This window comes from Doryrhamphus excisus, chromosome 21, assembly GCF_030265055.1.
Source record: "Doryrhamphus excisus isolate RoL2022-K1 chromosome 21, RoL_Dexc_1.0, whole genome shotgun sequence".
NCBI lineage: Eukaryota > Metazoa > Chordata > Actinopteri > Syngnathiformes > Syngnathidae > Doryrhamphus > Doryrhamphus excisus.
In genome coordinates, this window is record NC_080486.1 from 10,406,482 (window position 1) to 10,428,819 (window position 22,338).

Consider the following 22,338-nt stretch of genomic DNA (forward strand, 5'->3'; position numbering starts at 1 on the left):
ATATACTTGCCTGCAAGGTAAAGCCTTCATTAGAGAGCTCGGTGGGTTTGGGACTTGGACTAGAACTCCTCCAGGACGTTTCGGGAGTTTTAGTGCAGAGAAGCTAAATGTATTGTTCACTTATTGCTGCAGTGCAGAGATGCTCTGTAATTTACAGCCTTACTGCATATCCAAGTAGGAGTATATCGTATATATATGCACAGTATTCATTGTTTGTCATTCAGAATTATTATTTTAAAAAGTGTTCAAATATTATTCGATATATTTTTATAATATGTTTTAAATATCCAGATATTCAAATATTGACACTATATATGTATATTTTTGCACAGCCCTGCTTTCAACATAATATCAGTAATTGTGTGTAATTTTGCACCACCACTCTCAGCTGACTTAATCACGATTAATTAATTTGAACACTGATTAATTTGACGACAATTTTTTAAAGCATTGGACAGTCCTACTTTCAACACAATATCAGTATTGTGTGTATTTTTGCACCACCACTCCTAATGCAATTCTCAGCGGACTTAATCATGATTAATTAATTTGAAAACTGATTAATTTGATTACAGTTTTTTAAAATCATTTGGCAGCACAATATCATACAATACACATCAGTATTGTGTGTATATTTGCACCACCACTCCAAATGCAATTCTCAGCTGACTTAATCACGATTAATTAATTTGAACACTGATTAATTTGATTACAATTTTTTTAATAATTCGGCAGCACAATATCACACAATACACACTATCAGTATTGTGTGTATTTTTGCAATTCTCAGCTGACTTAATCATGATTAATTAATTTGAACACTGATTAATTTGATTAAAAAAATTTAAATAATTCGACAGCCCTACTTTCCACATATCAGTATTGTATGTTTTTGCACCACCACTCCTAATGCAATTCTCAGCTGACTTAATCACGATTAATTAATTTGAACACTGATTAATTTGATAAAAAAAAATAATAATTCGACAGCCCTACTTTCCATACAATATCAGTATTGTATGTTTTTGCACCACCACTCCTAATTCTCAGCTGACTTATTGGTTGACTTGAACCACATATGTTCAACTTCTATTTTGCACCATCACCATTTTTAATTATTTAATCTATATATGTTTAACAAAAAAACTGGTTTGGTTTACGTTAACCACATTGTTTATTCTTCTATTTTGCACTTCCACTGTAATACAATTTTTAGACTTAAAAGAATAAAAAATGTCAAATCCAAATCTCTCCACAAGGAACAATGCCACTTTGTGGAACTAACGGTTCCAGACACAAATCCTGCAACCAATTATTTGCCCTCCTGGAGGATTCTCCACTTAACCACTCCATGACCTTTCACGCTCCCCTCCGCTGTTTGCGTAGGGCAGCAAAAACAGACATTATATGACAACTGTGTGGGAATTACACACCAATTAAACGGGGTAAGTCGCTGCGTTTGTGGGGGGGGGCTGCTTCCGAATGCAAACAATGAGCCTGTCAGTTGTGTGGGGGGGACACAAGGCCTTGTATGTTTCTAGCAGGTAGGTAATTGACTTATCTAGGCATTGTTCTGGCTTCATCCCTGTTGAATAACATGGCTTTGCTGTGAGATTTGCGGAGCTTTAGGTAAACCTCCGATAAATATATGCACAGACCTCACAGGGTTTCCCGAAATAAAGCATGCAAAAGGTTCTGTTGTGTGTTTTTAAATGCACGTTTGCTGTACATCTGATGCCCCCCCCAGTCCTACTTTCAACACAATATCAGTATTGTGTGTATTTTTGCACCACCACTCCAAATGCAATTCTTAGCTGACTTAATCGTGATTAATTAATTTCAAAACTGATTAATTTGATTACAAATTTTGAAATCATTCGGCAGCACAATATCACACAATACACACTATCAGTATTGTGTGTATTTTTGCATCACCACTCCTAATGCAATTCTCATCTGACTTAATCGTGATTAATTAATTTTAACACTGATTAATTTGACGACAATTTTTTCAAGCATTCGACAGTCCTACTTTCAACACAATATACAAATTTTTAAATCATTCGGCAGCCCTACTTTCCACATAGTATCAGTATTGTGTGTTTTTGCACCACCACTCCTAATGCAATTCTCAGCTGACCTAATCACGATTAATTAATTTGAACACTGATTAATTTGATTACAATTTTTAAAATAATTCGACAGCCCTACTTTCCACATAGTATCAGTATTGTGTGTTTTTGCACCACCACTCCTAATGCAATTCTTAGTTGACTTTAACCACATTTGTTCAACTTCTATTTTGCACCATCACCAATTTTTATGCCCCCCCCCACATGCATGCATGCATGCAGGCTGGCTACTGTACGGCAACTTAGAGCTCGCTCTAAGTATTTTCTGAGCATTTGACAGGAGGCTCACATATGGAGCGACGGCTCTGCTGCAGCTGTGGGGTATTTCCACTATCCATAAGCACCTTCCTATTAATGGGCTGGGAAAAAGCCAGCATGCATTTAATTCGCTCGACAGTCACTCTGTTGTGTTTTGGCTGGCATTAAAAGCGCTTCGATACATAGCAGAGATATCAATATAGATATTTAATGTCATTAAAGAAGCAAAGATGCCACATTTTGCTTCTTGAAGGCGGCGGGATTATAGTAATTGAAAGTCCATACTGCGACATAAATAACCGTTCTCCCACACCAGCTAGGCTAGACCCGCTGGTGCCGCTTGCTGTCTGTTGCCGAGAACTAAATATAATTTTCTGCATTCTGAATCGCATTCCGCTCGAACGCAATACATGCCAGTAGTTAACAGCGCATGTGAATAAATAGCTTTCCTCAGTCCGGGACCTCGAGACGTGTCAAAGTATGATGCAAGTGATTTGTTTGCGCGCAATTAAGACGTGATGTACGTTAGCAGCTGCGGTATTCTTTGAGCGTGATCGCCATTTTGGTGGCTTTATCATCACACGAGGGAACAGGTCGAGGGAAACAGTCAAAGTAATAACTCCTCTTGCACAGCGAGGGCCCGACTCCTAAGGAGCCGAACGCGGAGCCAGAATTATGTCACTCCCACCACCTGTTACTGTTGAAAAAAAAAAAAAAAAAAAAGAACGTCACCAAGCCGTAAGGAGTTCCGGCATGCATCCAAAATGTGAACTTCTGAACCGTAGCGCTTAACTTTCTCATTTGTGCACAAGCAGGAGGGGTAGCGGCGTGTAGCAACAGCCAAGCTAATTTTGTAGGATGCCGAGACGTGCCTGTCACTCAATCTGCCTCCGACGTTGTTGTCTTGTGACTATTAATTCATAGAGGAAGACGGTTTGTTGCACCCTCATTCATATGCAATCATATCAAAAATAGGCTCCAAAATTATCAATACTTAGATATTTCAGTCATTTGAGGTAATGCATATCATTCACAGTGGAAGACAGTGGACACTATGTACATTATTGAGTCCTTGTCTAAATAATAAGCAGTTGTTTACATGAATAAATGTACTGTATATAGTTCATACTATGCTATTATTTGAAATACACTACTTTCAAAAACGTACCCTTACTTATCGGATTAGCATCCGGTCTCCAGCTCATTCTTCATCAGACTTCTCCGGTTCTGCTCCCAACAGTGAACGCTATACGTCATCCGGCTCGACAATACCTCACCTGTCTGTAACAGAAAAATCGATATTTATTAAAATTTTGCTTTTGTTTTCATTCATTCATTCATTCATTTTCTACTGCTTATCCTCACTGGAGCCTATCCTAGTTGTTTTCGGGCAAGAGAGGCGGGGTACACTCTGGACTGGTGGCCAGCCAGCCAATCGCAGGGCACATATAGACAAACAACCATTCACACTCACATTCATACCTATGGACAATTTGGAGTTGCTAATTAACCTAGCATGTTTTTGGAATGAGAAAACAGAGAAAACCCACGCATGCACGGGGAGAACATGCAAACTCCACACAAAAATGGCCGAGGGTGGAATATAAGTATTGTGTGTATTTTTGCACCACCACTACAAATGCAATTCTCAGCTGACTTAATCATGATTAATTAATTTCAGAACTGATTAATTTGATTACAAATTTTTAAATCATTCGGCAGCACAATATCACACAATACACACTATCAGTATTGTGTGTATTTTTGCACCACCACTCCTAATGCAAATTCTAAGCGGACTTAATCACGATTAATTAATTTGAACACCGATTAATCTGACGACAATTTTTTCAAGCATTCGACAGTCCTACTTTCAACACGATATCAGTATCACAATATCACTAATGCAATTCTCAGCTGACTTCATCGTGATTAATTAATTTGAACACTGATTAATTTGATTACAATTTTTTTAATTATTCAGCAGCACAATATCACACAATACTTTTGGTTTTTTTCCCTTTTTTTTCCCAGTAATGAACAAGACGTAGACCTCACCTGTTTTGAGAGTTGCCGTGACGATAACAATTCCTCCAAAACCCACGAAAGACTGATCCATTGTCTCCGGTAGTCTACAAACAAAGATCAAAATTAAACAATCATAGTTTCTAGTAATCCCACAAAATGATGCATTTTGAGGTATAATGTGCCTCTGCGTGCACTTTAAAATGTCCGTTGCAATACAACTACTAATACTCCTATAATAATAGCAAAATTTGCTACTATTTTAAACCGAGGTAGCATCAGATACCCAAAACTCATAATCCAATCAAATTGGGTGAAGTGTTTGGATTAGGACGCAATAGCAGCACTGCTAAGCCGCCTGTTTCTGCACAACTTTGACTTCCTATTTGTTCAACAAATAACCCCATAAGCATACTCCTACATGACTTACAGTAGCTTGGGCATACAAGAGTGATTCAGCGAATAAAAAAATAGAAAGTCATTGGCATAGACTCACAAATGATGTAACTAGCAGCGGCCACCCTACCAACAGCTGTGCGTGTGTGGTCTACAGATGCTGGCTCAGCTATTTAAGCAACGTCCAAAAGAAAAATACTGAATAATTTAGCTCTCCACACCAATAACAGGCAAAGTTACACTTAGCATAGCTATTACATGAAAGACACCCCAATGAACAAAACACTACTAGGGTATTAAAAACAATAAATACATATAAATACATTTTTGTTTTGACAGACAAATGGAGCCTTGCCACAGACTAACTAAACGTTTTTGTGTCTGTACAAAAATGTTAATTTTCACCAGCAGTCGTTTGTGTTTTTGGATGCTAAAAGGCTCAACACTGCGCTAATAGCGTTAGCACGTCAATGGCGTTTTCCAAGGTAAGTTACCATTATGCTAATGGTTTCAGTTGTGGCCTACACTTGCCTTGCTATCTGGCGACATATTTTACAACGATTAGCTCATCAATCATCCGATTCTGGTGTTTATTTTTGTATCTTGACATTGTTAGCTCCGTGTTATTCCTGCGAAGTGTGTTTTTGTATGTGTAAACACGACGCTAATCGCATTAGCATGTCAATGGCGATTTCTAGGGTAAGTTAACATTATGCTAATATTTCAGTTGTGGCCTAAATTGTCTTGCTATCTTGCGACATATTTTACAACGATTAGCTCAATTAATCATATGATTCTAGTGTTTGTTTTTGTATCTTGGCCCTGTTAGCTCCGTGTTATTCCTGTGAAGTGTGTTTTTTGTATGTGTAAACACGACGCTAATCGCATTAGCATGTCAATGGCGATTTCCGGGTTAAGTTAGCATAATGCGAATGGCTTCGTTTGTGGCCTATTTTTGCGTTGCTATCCGGTGACATATTGTACATCGAATAGCTCAATAAATCATTTGATTCTAGTGTTGTAGTGTTCCTGCCATTCCTTTGACGTTAGTTATTTGGATGTTTAATTATTATGCTACTCGAGTTAGCATATATATGTTCGATGCTAATGCGTCAATTGCGGCCGACACTTATGTTGCTATTTGGTGAGTATCTCAACGAATTAATATTATTCTGCAATAATGAAGCAAACTATATTTGATTCTAGAGTTGGTTTGTTTGTTGTATTTTCGTTTTAAAATAAGGAAAAACAACCTAGCTAGCTGCCGCCTAGGTGATGTTAGCTACCTACCATGCAAGCCACACTTCCATTATGCTTCATATTGAAGGCAGAATATAGACTAATATATACTTTTTTGTGCGTGTGTTTAAAGTTAATATAAACTGACTCAGTTGTAAAACCAGCTAAGTTTTTCATTGGAAATATTCTTGCACTAAATAGGATAAATGTCATAGCCCTCCAGTATAATACATGGCTTCTATTTGCACCATAGGTGTCTATCATCTGCGAAACAAGCTTATTTTTCCACAGCCGTGCCTTTTTGACTCTGGTGACATAATACTAGAGAGACTCGGCAAATATTCCCTCATTTCAAGCGGCGAGTTCAGCAGGAAGACGTAGTAAAACGAAATAGGCAAGACTGCCAATGTTTCATAAATAATAGGTAGCTGGGAGTTCGCAGTGACGTCAAAACATCAACACCGTATAAAAAGTTGATCGTTCATTCCCGGGGAGAAAAAGCCAACGCTATAAGTCATGCCTTGCGTAAAAAAACAGAAATTAGATAAATAAGCACCAAGCTTTTTATAGTGGCTGATTGCGTTGCTTTATTTGGACCTCATTTGTGACTCAGGTGGTCTGCAGCCCACCTGCATGCATACTGTAAATTACTCGCCGGGCCTAATTGCCCGTGTCCGCTGTATTCCTATAACCCACCAGTGCAGCGTTAACTCTATTGTCAGGTACTTCATCAACACTGCTGGATTTATTTCCTTGTAGCCCCTCTCAGTAAAAAAAAAAAAAAAACACCAGAAGAAAGCATAGTAACAGGATCTTTTTATTATTTTATTGAAAACCCTGCAATTAAAGACCTATTCTTAACGAGAGCCAGGCTTTTGGAAATGATAACATAACCGTGTTATCAACCAACACCATATGAGACCGAGCCTAGCATTGTGGGAGTTGCATAATGCATTATAGGCCCAGATGTTGCCCTCATGTGACCTTACCTGGGGGGTGCGGTGCCATTACGCCAATCAAACACTGTAACACTTGATCGGTCGCAGGCACCAAGCAGGCACGAGGAAATCAATTATTCAGTTTAGCATTACATATGCACGGCAGAACGCAGGCTAACTTGTGGACATCAAATGTAGCTTTTTTTAAAGTTGGTGCTAACTGCATGTGTCTCGACTGTATAGTTGTATTTTTTTTTATCCTACTGGATAAGCTATGGTCATCTTTTACTTTGTTGCCCTGCAGCACAATTTATTGACTTGATCTTGTAATGATTTATTTGCTACTTTCATACATTTTTGCATAACCTATGCATTTCAACATTGTAAAATATATGGATTTAACATATAGGCAGATGATTAATAATGTTTTAATTGTTAAATCTCAAGCAAAATGCAAAAAAAATTATGTATCTTTTTTCTGTATATATTTTTAAATTTCTATTTCTTCTTTGATTTTTTTCATGTTTTAATTTTCTTCCAAATTTTTTTTAGACTTTTACATATCAAGCAAAAAATAATAATTTTGTGTATTAATTATGTTTTTCTTGTTCCTATTTTTAAAAAACATTTTCTTCTCTTACATATATTACATATTTTTTTAAAAATAAAAAATATACATTTTCACTCAAGATTTGAGAAAAGTATAAATCATATTTACATGTTTATTTCAAGGAAAATGCAAACAATTAAAATATAAATATTTGTCTATATATTTAAGAATATTAATTCTTATTTTACTAATTTTTCTATGAAATTTTCTTAATTAAAAAAATATTTGAATCAAATTTGGACATGATTTTCATTTAATTGCCATTTAATTTAATTTTGCAGAAGTTACACTTCACTACAATAGGAGGAGTTTGTGAGCATGACACCCAATTGTTCCTTACTGGTGCTTTAAAACAGAGATGGCCTATTTGTTGCATCATAAACAGATTTCTTTTAAATCTTAGTACGGACATATTTACGGTCATATTTATAAAAATGAATGACTTTCTTGGGTCCAGCAGAGGTGAAGTTGTTAAGTGGTGAGAGCTGACATGTGACTTCTATGGGCGGGGGGATGTGGTCTACATGTCAGGAGCATAATGGCCAGCTGAGTCATAGGTTATAAAAAGCTGTCATTGGGGATTTCTTGTCTTCAACAGCTCATCATCACATATGACCTGCAAATTATTTATTACACTAGAAACTGAAGTGGCCTGTTACCACCTTGTGTTATGGTCTTCCTTATTAAAATATCACTTAGGGTAAATAATTAGACCACTACTAACTGTTTGGCATTAAGTTTTATCCAACAGGTTTTTCATGTTTTAGTGCCTCAGAGTCCACATTTTTGTTCGCAAACTCCGTGCAGGCATTTTTTTTCCCCCCACGTTGTTTTGTCCTCGCTGTATGAAAATGGTTAAAAATCCCAAGGGTCAGGGAAAACGATCCCTCCTACTTGAGTCGCCTGCTCAAAGTCAGCCAAAACATTCCAGACTTCAAACGGGAGAGTTTTGCCATTTCTGTGCCCAACCTCCATGGCCCAGGAGGACTTGGTTATTTGGATAAATTAATTTCTGGAGTCTGCCCGAGTTGCAAAAACAACCTCCTGCTTGACAGCAAATTAGTCTCACTGAAAAAAACCCTTAAAAGTGTAAAGAAACACACCTTCTGACTTAAAAAAAAAATATTAATCTTCTGTTTCATGTGTTTATTTTGGTAAACATAACTCTGGTCATAAAATACAGTGGAATTCAGTTTAACTACCTCCATGCAGGTGAGACTCTCAAACGTAGCACAAAGCTGCCAGGTTGCAGCAGTGCGTCGTGTTAAAAAAACATGACACAAAACAGAAACCATGCTAACATTTGCGTCTGCTAAAAAAAAAAAAAAAAAAAATCACAGACGGTAAATCTAATAGCAAATTATCCAAGCAGATGAAGACAATCCAGATCTAATGGTCCACATCTTTTTCAGGCACTCCGAGACATCCAAGGACACCTTTTGGGGGAGACTGCTCATGTAATTGGAGGAGCACGGAGCTTCAAAATGAGTCTGGATGCAAACATGAAGCATGTGTTTTGTACAGTAGGTGATATGTGTGAATGGAGCTGGTTGTGGTCGTAGCAGCGAATGTAGCGGCGGCTAACAAACAAACGACAACAGCCTCTTTAACACAGCTTGGAAATGTGAATGGCAGCTGGCAGAAAATATTCCATTCCTATCAAAGGCCACACAAGGGTAGATAAATGCTGAATTTATTTTATTGTTTTTATTTTTTATTATTTACATATATATATTTTTTTATTTCTTATTTTCTTATTTATTTTTCATTTCTCTTTCCGCCAGTATTGAGTGTGTTATTATTATTATTATTGTTATTATTATTATTATTACATATATATTTTCTTTATTTCTTATTTTCTTATTTTCTTATTTCTTATTTATTTTTTATTTCTCTTTCAGCCAGTGTTGAGTGTGTTATTATTATTATTATTATTATTATTATTATTACATATTTATTTTCTTTATTTATTATTTATTATTTATTTTTTATTTCTCTTTCCGCCAGTATTGAGTGTGTTATTATTATTATTATTATTATTATTATTATTATTATTATTATATATTTATTTTCTTTATTTCTTATTTTCTTATTTCTTATTTATTTTTTATTTCTCTTTCCGCCAGTATTGAGTGTGTTATTATTATTATTATTATTATTATTATTATTATTATTATTATTATTATTATTATTATTATTATTATTATTATTATTATTATTATATATTTATTTTCTTTATTTCTTATTTTCTTATTTCTTATTTATTTTTTATTTCTCTTTCCGCCAGTGTTGAGGTAAAGATACAAAATAATTTGTCTCAATAGTCTCCACATACTGTGTGAAAAACTATATGGCAATATTTTGCAATCTACCACTATGTTACACGCTTCTGCATTCTGTGTATGTATGTATGCTATGACCCCGCCTCTTCCCACCGAGACACAGTATTGGACACAGTATTGGACACAGTATTGGACACAGTATTGGACACAGGTTGGACGGCGCTATCTGCAGGGGGAAAAAAAAGAGTGCTGCTGCTCTGAATCTGGAAGACGGCGTTGTCTCAGAAGTCCATTCACTCAACATTTTCCAGCAGGAAAATGCTTTGTCAAGACGTGATGTTGAGGAACTCTAGCAGCAGCACAGAGCCATTATAGAAGAATGTACAACCACTAACCAGAGGTGAGGAGCTTCATATGATGTAACAAGGTGCTTACATATACAGTAGAAGCATCTTGAATGGACATTAAAACGGTTGATGGACTTCTATTTGACAGCCTCTTCCTCCTTTCGGACAAAGAAAACATCCAATCATGGAGGTCCAGCATTATCCAAGCTGGACGTATTCGATGTACGACGGCAATCTTGATGGCATATCTTCAACAAAAGCAACACTTTTGCAATGCATCACTCCCGACGAGCAAAAACTAAGTGTATCACCTCAGAATGGGAAAAGCAGAATAGGGGGGGAACACAATCTTTCCAAGGTTCTTTTTGGTTTAGAGCGAAGAACGCCATGTGCGCTTGATTCCATCCAACATACACGCAGAAGAAAATGTTCATTTTTACCCTGTTATCCATCACTGTCAGCTTGCGGTGCACTGTAAAAAAAAAAAAAAAAGGAAATAATTAGACAGAAAAATGACGGCGGTCGCCGGCAGAATGAAAGAGCAGAAACGCTAAGCTCCCAAATTTGTACATTCAAAGGCAAATCATATTAATAAATCACAAGTTGCGCATGTTTACACTTGCACAACTTAAGCCCTTCTCTATGACTTTATACAGTGTCATATTTGTTATGCTGTATGTCAGATATTTATCATAACCAGATGCCTCAAGAGAGGAGAAAAACTGCATTCAATTTATTTTTGTGCCTATATACCTCTATGGAAGTGTATATAAGACACAAAAGATGCAATATTTTTTTTTTTTTTTAGGGGAGGGGGGCGATGCTCCATCTGTCGAAATGATCAAGTGCAGCCATGATAGAAAGCAACAAGATTAAATTAATCAGGTTTGTCCATTACAGAGCTGCAGGCCCTTCACAGATTGCAATTTCTCTCAGTCCATTATTGAGAGATGCGTTTAAAGGCGTGATGCGATTAAAGCGTGCCTTTAATGTAAATGCAACAACACAAAATAATAATGTTTCCGTGGAGCAACGTAGCCATTTTTAACTGCAAACAAAGAACACGTGTTATCCGATTACCATGATCAATAACTATGTTTCATGTTTTTGTGTTCCCCGGGATGTCATAGGATCTGGTTGCAGCCGACCACCCTTGTCTGGACACCGGTCGGCAGGAACACAACACCTTCCACGGGGTAATATCGGAGGAGGTGAGTTTAATGGAGACGCTATTAAGCGTGCAGGCTTATTGTTCATGAACGTCACGGCACGGCGGTCAGGCAGAATTTATTAATAATACACAGAGTCGATGTGATGCGTTTCTGATTGGTTTCTTCCTTCCTGTTGGATCGGATCACTGCCAGCGAACAAAGCTGGACAGGATGTGTGGTTAGCAGGAGGGGAGCATCTTTTTAACACAGGAAACTGCTTTTTATTCATGCCGGAAAGTTGTACAATTTGGAGTTTGGACAAAAATATGCCTCAAAACTTCTTCGTTATTGAGAATTAGTCAGCTAGCTTAGCACATATTCACCTACATAGGATTGGTTTTTACATTTTTAACGTACAAAATGTATCAAAATGGCCTCCTTGTATGCGATAAAGTAAAAAAAAAAACCCAGAAAGTACTTTATTTATTAGTTTGTCAGGCCTCTTCAAAAGGTGAGCAGTTTTACTTTATTTGAGTTTTATTTGTTATACAGTTTTTATCTTCTTCTTATAGTGGAAATCTGGACGTCAACCAGCGTCACATAACAGATTGTAGCCTTCTGATTCATTCCATACAGTAAAACATAACAATGCACTAACGCTTCCTCCGAGTAGATCCGCTTCCCTACGCATTTCTTTTTGGTCGAGGAACCATTTTTCATGAAGCTGTCCGCAAAGTCAGAGCCACATCTGTTTTTAAGTGTGCTTACAGGTTTCGACGTGGCTCGGGTTTAAATGTTCTCTCCGGCACGAATGAGTGAATAAATGAGGAATTACCATAACCAATCAGACAATACTCTTTCTTGCATTTTTTCTCAGGTGTTTTGCATTAGCTTCCTATCACGTTTCAAGCGAAGTGAAAAGAAGGAATTTTCTTATCACACAATGAGCTTTAATTCCAACTGCACCGCCCCTGGTAACGTGAGTCGTTGTGTTTGTTGGAGGCGCTTTTCATACAAGGTGCATTCCTGCGGTCGTGACAGGCCAATGACGAGTCAGTCAATCAGGATCATTTAGCAGCTCGGACAAAACACAATCGCTTTTGTTAGCCGTAGAACGCAAAAACGGCGACAGGAAAATTAAAGGGCATTCCAATGCACTTGACCTCTATCAGCAGTTATTAGCAACGGATGCAGCTTTGTGTCAAAAGTTTTGGGATCGGTCAAGGCAAAAATATAATGGATTTTGAGCGGATGGTCAAGTTAAGATGTACATCGATTTTTAAAATTATGCCAATCGTTGGTCAAGGCAAGAGTCGGATTGGTTAAGGCAAGATTTCCATTGATTTTTGTAAAATTGTAAGACTGATTAAGGCAAGAGTCTTATTGATTTAGGAAGGTTTTGGGATTGGTCAAGGGTGTTTTTCATTTTTCAAAGATTAGCCAATTGGCAAAGAGAGAATATGACTGATTTTGGACCCACTGATTTTAGAATTAGTCAAGGCTATATACATTTGGTGATTGTTTGCAAAGGCAAGAGTCCTATTAATTTTGGAAAATTTTGACCTTGGTCAAGGCAAGAGTCCCATTTTTGTTAGAAGATATTTGGGATTAGTCAAGGCAAGATTTGCTTAGATTTTTGAAAGATTTGGCGATTATTGGTCAGGACCAGAGTCGTAATTCATGTTGGAAGATTTTGAGATTGGTCAAGGCAAGAATCCAATTAATTGCAATAAGATTTTGACTTATGTCACGGTAAGAATCCAACTAACATTGTCCCATTGATTTTGGAAGATTGTAGGATTGTCAAGACAAGAACCAAACTGATTTTTGGATGGATCAAAGCAAGATTTGAATTGATTTTTGTAAAATTGTAAGACTGATTAAGGCAAGAGTCCTATTGATTTAGGAAGGTTTTAAGATACTATACATAGGCATAGGTCAGCAGTAGGTGTGGCTAATGCAACAGATGAATGGCGATCATGTGGATTCAAGTGTATTCAGACACACTTGACTCCTGGGATTTTCCTCTGGCTACATGCGGGCGGACACCGAGCCAAAACCCCGGCTTGCTATTTTGACAGCGGAGCCAGAAAAAACAAAAGTGTTTTGCTTTTTCTTTAAGAAAAAAAAAAAAACAGAGTGAGAGAAAGAAATGAAGATGTAGTGGAGAGAAACGGTAGTCCCTCAGCCACCGCCTCACTCGATCTATATGCAAGGCTTAGAGGCAGGAAATACCCACAATTCAGTGTAATCACGGTAGAGGCTGCATACCCCATTAGAAGAGCCCCGGTGGAACTGATTGGGCACCATTAGAAAGAGCTGAAATGTTATATTTTCATACATCTATGGAATGAATCAAAGTAGCACACAGAATATTCCATCTTGAAGTTTTCCAATGTTGAACAAATCCCTTATCTCGGATCCTCAGTTTGGGAACCCTACATCAGTGATGCATATTCAAGTATGTAAATGTCCGACCGCCGCAAAAGCACCAAAATCTCCCATGTGTGCTGGAACCGCAAAGGAATAGTTATATTTGTTACCCGTTAGGATATGCTAATTCCCCGAACCCACTCATTTGGTTTGGACCGAAGCAAACAACAAACGTTGTTTGACAAGCTAGTGGCTTTGTTTCACGTCGAGAAGGAGAACTGCTGGCATGTTTGAAACCATAATCACACTTTCTCCCCACTTTCAAAACTAGCGTGCTAGCTGTAGTCTGGTGTCACAACCAGCGAAAGGGGGATTCCCGGTTATAAAAACAGATGCCAGTTGCAGCTTCTTGGCCCCCCGAGCTTGTGGAATTTTTAGGAGTCTGCATGCTGGGTGATAGTTGGTTTTTGGTTTTGTCCCTTTTTTTGGAGAAATAATTGGAGAGGGAAAGAGGAAACAAGATGAGCGACAGCTGATGTGGTTTGGTCAAAACGGGGAATGAACATCTGAATCTCATTTACTTGTGTGGCCTAAAAGACAAAACCAATGGTGTTGTTGCAATATTTTCTTATAATTTTTATTTTTTTTTACATTGTATTGTTTCTATTCTGACTCAATCACTGTTTTCCACATGAGTTTGGATTCAGTGGGACAGTCATTTGAAACTTTGTCAAAGATCTTGAGGGTTTTGGTTAAGAGGTAGACCCAAAAAAAATGTCGGAGGATTCAACTGGCTGTCTGTTCAGAAACAGGACCATCCTCGGCCCAAATGAAGTTTGTCACTGTTCGATAACCATCTTTCCCTTTCATTTTCTGTGAGGAAAAAATATAAACTTGACTTCCAACATTACCTGGACAGTGAAGGCAGCACCATCACGATCCGGGGTGCTTTTTCTTTAATGGAACAATGGAGCTTCAAGTTCTGAAGGGGTATCAAACATCAGCTGGCTGTGTGGAGATGTTACTTGGGGCAACCTTCATGACTGAAGGCCCTCGTCTGGGTGGTAATGACTGGCTTTAATCAATAGGACAACACAAAAACGTCTTCCAGGGGAATATCATCAATTTTTCGAGTGTCCCTCTGATCTAAATCCAACGGAGAACATTTGGGGATGGGTGGCAAGGGGCGTTTACAAAAATTGACATCACTTCCAGACGGGCCCACGAAACTCCCGGAAACTCTACCCAACCAATTTTTGAGGTGATTAACAAAAATCCGTGTTTTGTTTTGTTTTTTTCGGTTCTGGGGGGTTCTCAAACTGTCTCCAAGAGTGCAAAATATAAATTATTATATTTTTCATCTGCTCTTAAATTTTTTAGTCAAGGGTGTATAGGGGATCTCGTGTCTGTTAGAACCACAGACTTATTTTGTGTAGGAGAAACCTTGCTGGAATAGTTCAAGTCCTTGATTTGTACCTTCTCCTAACTCTCACAAGTCCCCCTTTCCCTCCCCTTCGACAAGCCTCTCCGCCTCCCACACAATTCCCAAGTCAAGGGGAGCTCTCGATATGAAGCTATGAGGCATGTCTGGTCTGCTGTGACGCCATATGGTTATCCACTCAAGGTGTTCGCATACATGTCCAACAAACAATAGGCTTACAAGACGCTTGTTCACTCTCTGCTTGTAAAAAAAAAAAAAAAATGTCAGACTGGTGAGTAATTTTGGATTGTTACTCTCTCTTTCTTTTTATTACTCATCCACTCTGCAATCGGAGCTTCACTCGTACACTCTGTTTATATGATGCTAGGTGGCGGTTATTATTAATAACTAGTGAGCTTCACTTGTTCTTGAATAGCATCACATTATCATACAACGTTGGTTTGCTGAAACTTTCCTGACCTTGTAGCTTATTTCAAGTCATTCTGCTATGCTAGGTGGAGGTTATTATTAATAACTAGTGAGCTTCATTGTTCTTGAATAGCATCACTTTATCATACAACACTGGTTTGCTGCAACTTTCCTGACCTTGTAGCTTATTTCAAGTCATTTTGTTATGCGAGGTGGAGGTTATTATTAATAACTAGTTAGCTTTACTTGTTCTTGACTATCATAATTTTATCATACAACACTGGTTTGCTACAACTTTACTGACCTTGTAGCTTATTTCAAGTCATTTTGTTATGCTAGGTGGAGGTTATTATTAATAACTAGTGAGCTTTACTTGTTTTTGAATATCATCACTTTGACATACAACACTGGTTTGCTACAACTTTACTGACCTTGTAGCTTATTTCAAGTCGTTTTGTTATTCTAGGTGGCGGTTATTATTAATAACTAGTGAGTTTTTTTGTTCTTGAATACATCACTTTATCATACAACACTGGTTTGCTGCAACTTTCCTGACTTTTTAGCTTATTTCAAGTCATTCTGTTATGCTAGGTGGAGGTTATTATTAATAACTGTGCTATCTGCTGTGACGCCATATGGTTATCCACTCAAGGTGTTCGCATACATGTCCAACAAACAATAGGCTTACAAGACGCTTGTTCACTCTCTGCTTGTAAAAAAAAAATAAAAAAATGTCAGACTGGTGAGTAATTTTGGATTGTTACTCTCTCTTTCTTTTTATTACTCATCCACTCCGCAATCGGAGCTTCACTCGTACACGAAGCGAAGAGTAAACACACTAAATGAGATGCTGATTACATCACAGGCGTCTGGAATGGTATCGCTTGACGTTTTATGAGCACTGTCAGCTACCTTTCAAATAATACACTCGCCACGGAGATGATGTTTACTTTAGGGGCGAGTGTTGCCGTTCTTCCTTAAGTGGTCGTGCGCAGATGTTTATACTGTAAACACTGTATAAAAGCACAAAAAAAATGAAGTAACGCTGCCACTCCACGGTTTCTGTGTAATTAACCACGCTGGAGATGCTAATTTGATGACTTCATGCCGCATCCACTCCCATCAGATGTGACTGATTGTCCGCCGAGGATGGCGGACAGTTTTGTGCGGTAGAATGGATAGCATCTCAGAGAGGCAGCTCCCCAGAGTTAATGGGGGAGTTTATCCTATTAGAGGCCCTTCACTGCTCCACTCCTCCTTCATTGTTCTGTCTCTCCAGCAAGTAGTGCAGGCTAATGGCTTCTGAACACAGCAAAGCCGTTTACTCCCTTTCCCCGATTGCCACCAATTCCCCCGGATCGATAATTCTCAGCAGGGGGTTTGTACATTTTCCCTCTCTGGACATCTTTACCTCGTAAATCACACTCATGGTTCTCCGACCGAGCCTAGAAGAACGTCTCCAGCTAGCTCAGGTCAAGCGGAAAGGTGAGGACAGCTTTAACGGACTGTCCCAATAACATGCCATCCTCTATTGCTTTGACCAAAGACATTTTGTTCCTCAGTGCTGACTTAAAGGATGGATTGGGAGGGGATAAATTAAGAAGAGGCATTAAGCTGTCACCCCATTGCGCAGATGGACTTTTCACATGTGGTTCTCAGAGACGGGGTGCTGAGGAAGCGGGTGCATCTTGAAGCCATATTGATACAAGAAAAATACAATACAATCGTGGAAGGATGCGTTTCAAGAAGACTATCCTGTACTGTGTTTCCGCAATACAGGCCTCCTTTGCCCACACAATTAGGAAACAAATGTCATTAATATACCCAAATAAATAATAAACAACAAACAAAATCTGTAAACCCTTCATCCCTTGTGTTTCACTGCGTACCCAAATTGTACATAAATCTGGAGCTCATGACCGACATATTTTTATTGGGGTAGGCTGTGAACGGGACCGACACTGGTGGCAGTTTTCTGGTTTTTGGACCTGTAACCAAGGTAGAGTAGGGACTATATAAAAGTTTGCGAACTAAAACATCTTAAAAGAAGGCACAAGGGAGTAGTATTGTAGTTTATTCGTAAAGACGGGACAGATAAAGCGGAAAAAGAGAACATGGTGATAGACAATAGGGACGGTCACATTAAGTCTTGTTGGGGGACTCTGGGGACGGACAGGAAGGAAGAGTGCAATACAGGAACAGACAGTGATAACATCGACTTCATCGCCTGTTTGTGGAGAGGACTGGTTGAGATGGTTAGGTACTGAGTGTAGGAGTAGCTGGAATCTGCAAATGAAGACCCGATTCTGACTCAGTATGAGGATCTACCAAACAATTTTCAAAATACCGTATTTTCTGGACTATAAGTCGCTCCGGAGTATAAGTCGCACAAGGCCAAAAATGCAAAATTTGGTAGAAAAAAACATACATAAGTCGCATTTTTTGTGGGTAATTTATTTTACAAACTACTACGACCAAAACCTACATCCTCTTGGAAGGCAAGTTCCTACAATAAAATAATATAGAACAAGCTGAATAGATGTAAGATATGCTAACACAATGCTAACAGCTACACAAAAAATAAACATGAAAACAATTTTCGAAATACCGAATTTTCTGGACTTTAAGTCGCTCCGGAGTATAAGTCACACAAAGCCAAAAATGCATAATTATGTAGAAAAAAACATACCTAAGTCGCATTTTTGCGGGTGATTTATTTTACAAACTACTACGACCAAAACCTACATCCTCTTGGTAGGCAAATTCCAACAATAAAATAATAGAGAACAAGCTGAATAGGTGTAAGATATGCTAACACAATGCTAACGGCTACACAAAAAATAAACATGAAAAAATTTTCAAAATACTGTATTTTCTGGACTATAACTCCGGAGTATAAGTCACACAAAGCCAAAATTGCATAATTATGTAGAAAAAAAATACATAAGTCGCATTTTTTGCGGGTAATTTATTTTACAAAGTACTAAGACCAAAACCTACATCCTCTTGGTAGGCAAATTCCAACAATAAAATAATAGAGAACAAGCTGAATAGGTGTAAGATATGCTAACACAATGCTAACAGCTACACAAAAAATAAACATGAAAACAATTTTCGAAATACCGTATTTTCTGAACTATAAGTCGTTCCGGAGTATAAGTCGCACAAGGCCAAAAATGCATCATTAGGTAGAAAAAAACATGAATAGGTGTAAGATATGCTAACACAATGCTAACAGCTACACAAAAAATAAACATGAACAGAAAAGGTGTCCAGTGTTTATGTAACATAAACAGTTTTTTTATTTATAAGTCGCTTGAAGTATAGGCTGTTTTACTTTATTTTAGTTTTATTTTACTGTATTTGTGTAGTTTTACTTTACTTTAGTTTTATTGAGGTTACATAAACATAAACAGTTTTTTCCTTTATAAGTCACTCTGGAGTATAAGTCACAGGAAAGGCCAACCTATGAAAAAAAGTGCGACTTATAGTCCGGAAAATACGGTAATCGTCATAGCTCAAGAACAATAAAGTCCAAAATGTCACTAAAGACAATGCAACATGTGAAACAACGACTCTCTTTCCACCCCCCCCAAAAAAAATCCCCTTTAAGAAATGGCACCCCGTTGCTTTATAGCAAACCCTGCTGCAGTGTGATTTACACAAGCACAGATCTGACCAACATATAAAGCATTTTTACTGCGCATCACTTTGGTAGGGAACGTCATGGGAGGAATCTTTGAAGACCCGCGAGGAGTGTCCGCATCTGGGTTCCTCTCGGATCGCCGACTCCCTCGAAGCGCAGCCGCCAGTTATTTCCCCCCCCATGGCTCCTGAAGACGGCAGAAGACATTGACCCAGGCCTCCGTAACGGCCCCTTTGTGACCGAGCCGGCTTGCAATGTTCCGTGGACACGGACTGAAGCGCATGACAGTTTAAGCCGCTTCTTGCCTGGCGATACCATTTCAACAAGGGGGCAATAGGAAGATACTACAATAACGGACGCGAGGGGAGTGCTGTAAAGAAGTTGGAAAGATTAAAACAACGGCATACATCAGTGTATGTCAACAGGGCTCCGCTAGCGTCTGCTTTTGCAAATACTTTTTCACCATCAAAACATCGAAGGTGAACCGGGGGAGGAGAGTCACCCTACGGACATAAGAATGATGAATGTTCTGGTGAGGGAGGGACGGACGGACGGGGGTTTGGGGGGGCTTCAGGCTCATTGAGGGGCTCATGTGGAGCGTTCTTGGACAAACTCTCACTGCACCGTGTTTTCCCCGGAGAGGGCCCATTCATTTCCTGGTGTTTTCCTTACAGAAGATGCTCAGCCGTAGTCGGCCGTGGATCTGGCAGTGTAAACATGACAAGGCTTTTACCGCATGTTTATGAAGTTATTGTTTTCAATGGGGCGTGAGCTGTTTTGGCTTAAAAAAAAAACACCCTACTGTTGTAGTAGTACTTCATAGCTGTGGGGTTTAGTTATTGTTGAAGTTTAGTGTATTATTTTTGTTTGTCGGCAACTTCCTGCTTTGTTTGCATGCTTTGCTCTGTGAAACATTGGAATAAACGCCATTTTTATGTACTTGTTCTGGTTTGCCGCAACTTTCCTGACCTTGTAGCTTATTTCAAGTCATTCTGTTATGCTAGGTGGTGGTTATCATAACATAACTAGTGGGAAGATCGATCCAAATCTGCCCTGTGTATGATTGAGTGTCCCTTGGGCTTTGACTTTTGGATTATTTCGAGTCATTCTGTTTATATGATGCTAGGTGGCGGTTATTATTAATAACTAGTGAGCTTTACTTGTTCTTGAATACCATCATTTTGTCATACAACACTGATTTGCTGCAACTTTCCTGACCTTGTAGATTATTTCAAGTCATTCCATTATGCTAGGTGGCGGTTATTATTAATAACTAGTGAGCTTCACTTGTTCTTGAATAGCATCACTTTATCATACAACGTTGGTTTGCTGCAACTTTCCTGACTTTGTGGCTTATATCAAGTCATTCTGTTATGCTAGGTGGAGGTTATTATTAATAACTAGTGAGCTTTACTTGTTCTTGAATATCATCACTTTATCATACAACGTTGGTTTGCTCAAACTTTCCTGACTTAGTGGCTAATTTCAAGTCATTCTGTTATGCTAGGTGGCGGTTATCCCAAAATAATACATGCCTGTGCATGACTGGGCTACAATGGGCTTTGACTTTGTGGATTATTTTGAGTCATTTTGTTTGTTTATCATATGCAAAATGCCAGTTATCATTAATAACTGGTGGGCGGAGAGATTGCATTTAAATAATTCTACTTCTACAGTCTGCATGGGCACCATATGCTTTATCGTTGTGGTTTATTTGGAGACTAATGGTCTAAAGGTTGTCCATTACTACAGCACAGCGAGTGCATTATGCCTATAAAAGTGTAAGACTCCAGAGACACTGACATTGCTACTGCAAGCGTGTCTAATTGTCCCGTGAAAGGAGGCCCTGCGTTTTGGCAAATTGCACCAGATTCATCTCACTATAAGCATCCCCTTTCCTGCCCCCGTCTCGGCTTTCCTCCACCTCATCGTGAAGCCCCGTTCTCAATAGAAGCCAGGGAAGGAACCTCACAGAAGGAACAGGTGTCCCCTCTGTCCGCCTGCAGTCGAGGTCCCGCGCTGGAAGCCTGGGAAAGGGCATGAGCCACCAGTGCAGGTTCTACCCCAGCGGGCAGGTAACAGTGCGCCTTTCAGGGGAAGCTGAGTTTAGCTAAATTGTCGATGCTTTTAGGGGAAAAAAAGGGAAAGCAGTCGAAGGTCCGTGTTCTCACCACTGGGAAGTGTTTTGATGTGCAAATGCAATGAGAAGGAGACCGCGGGCTGACCTTCTTCGTTGGTCTGCATCCTCATGTTTAAATCAGTTATATTTTACCTGCATCATGCTGCCCTCAGTCTCCTCTTGGATAAAGTTTTGTGCCAATTAAGACGGCACATGAAACATGAAACACTACACGCTTTTTTTTTTGCTACCTTTTTGAATACACGTGAGGGCGGCACGGCGGTCGAGTGGTTAGCGCGCAGACCAGGGTTCAATTCCACCCTAGGCCATCTCTGTGTGGCGTTTGCATGTTCTCCCGTGCATGCGTGGGTTTTCTCCGGGTACTCCGGTTTCCTCCCACATTCCAAAAAAACATGCTAGGTTAATTAGCCAATCCAAATTGTCCATAGGTATGAATGTGAGTGTGAATGGTTGTTTGTCTATATGTGCCCTGTGATTGGCTGGCCACCAGTCCAGGGTGTAGAAGACAGCTGGGATAGGCTCCAGCACCCCCCGCGACACTCGTGAGGTTAATTGGCCAATCCAAATTGTCCATAGGTATGAATGTGAGTGTGAATGGTTGTTTGTCTATATGTGCCCTGTGATTGGCTGGCGACCAGTCCAGGGTGTACCCCGCTTCTCGCCCGAAGACAGCTGGGACAGGCTCCCTCCCACATTCCAAAAACATGCTAGGTTAATTAGCGACTCCAAATTGTCCATAGGTATGAATGTGAGTGTGAATGGTTGTTTGTCTATATGTGCCCTGTGATTGGTTGGCGACCAGTCCAGGGTGTACCCCCGCCTCTCGCTCGAAGACAGCTGGGATAGGCTCCAGCACCCCCCCCAACGACCCTCGTGAGGAAAAAGCGGTAGAAAATGAATGAATGAATGGATACACGTGTCTCCTTTCCAACAAACACATCTGAGAAGTAAA

At 39.1% G+C, this 22,338-nt stretch overlaps 1 protein-coding gene and 1 long non-coding RNA gene across 5 annotated transcripts in view; one reads left to right on the forward strand and one right to left on the reverse strand.

Moving 5' to 3' along the window:
* eya1 (EYA transcriptional coactivator and phosphatase 1) overlaps window positions 1-6,285 on the reverse strand; it is a 71,113-nt gene extending 64,828 nt beyond the window's left edge. For 2 of the 4 annotated variants that reach the window (XM_058060168.1, XM_058060165.1), the window contains exons 1-3: window positions 6,102-6,285; window positions 4,449-4,522; window positions 3,559-3,671 (exon numbers count right to left, since the gene is read on the reverse strand). The gene's annotated coding sequence lies outside the window, so the exon portion shown is untranslated. Of the gene's footprint in view, window positions 1-3,558; window positions 3,672-4,448; window positions 4,523-4,845; window positions 4,866-6,101 lie in introns of those variants that run through there. The other 2 variants (XM_058060167.1, XM_058060166.1) reach the window with 2 other exon arrangements.
* The window catches only part of LOC131108830 (uncharacterized), a 53,444-nt gene continuing 35,847 nt past the window's right edge, over window positions 4,742-22,338 (forward strand). The window contains exons 1-4 of the long non-coding RNA XR_009120547.1: window positions 4,742-5,296; window positions 9,011-10,280; window positions 10,376-10,449; window positions 11,358-11,438. This is a non-coding gene — a long non-coding RNA (uncharacterized LOC131108830). The remainder of the gene's footprint in view (window positions 5,297-9,010; window positions 10,281-10,375; window positions 10,450-11,357; window positions 11,439-22,338) is intronic.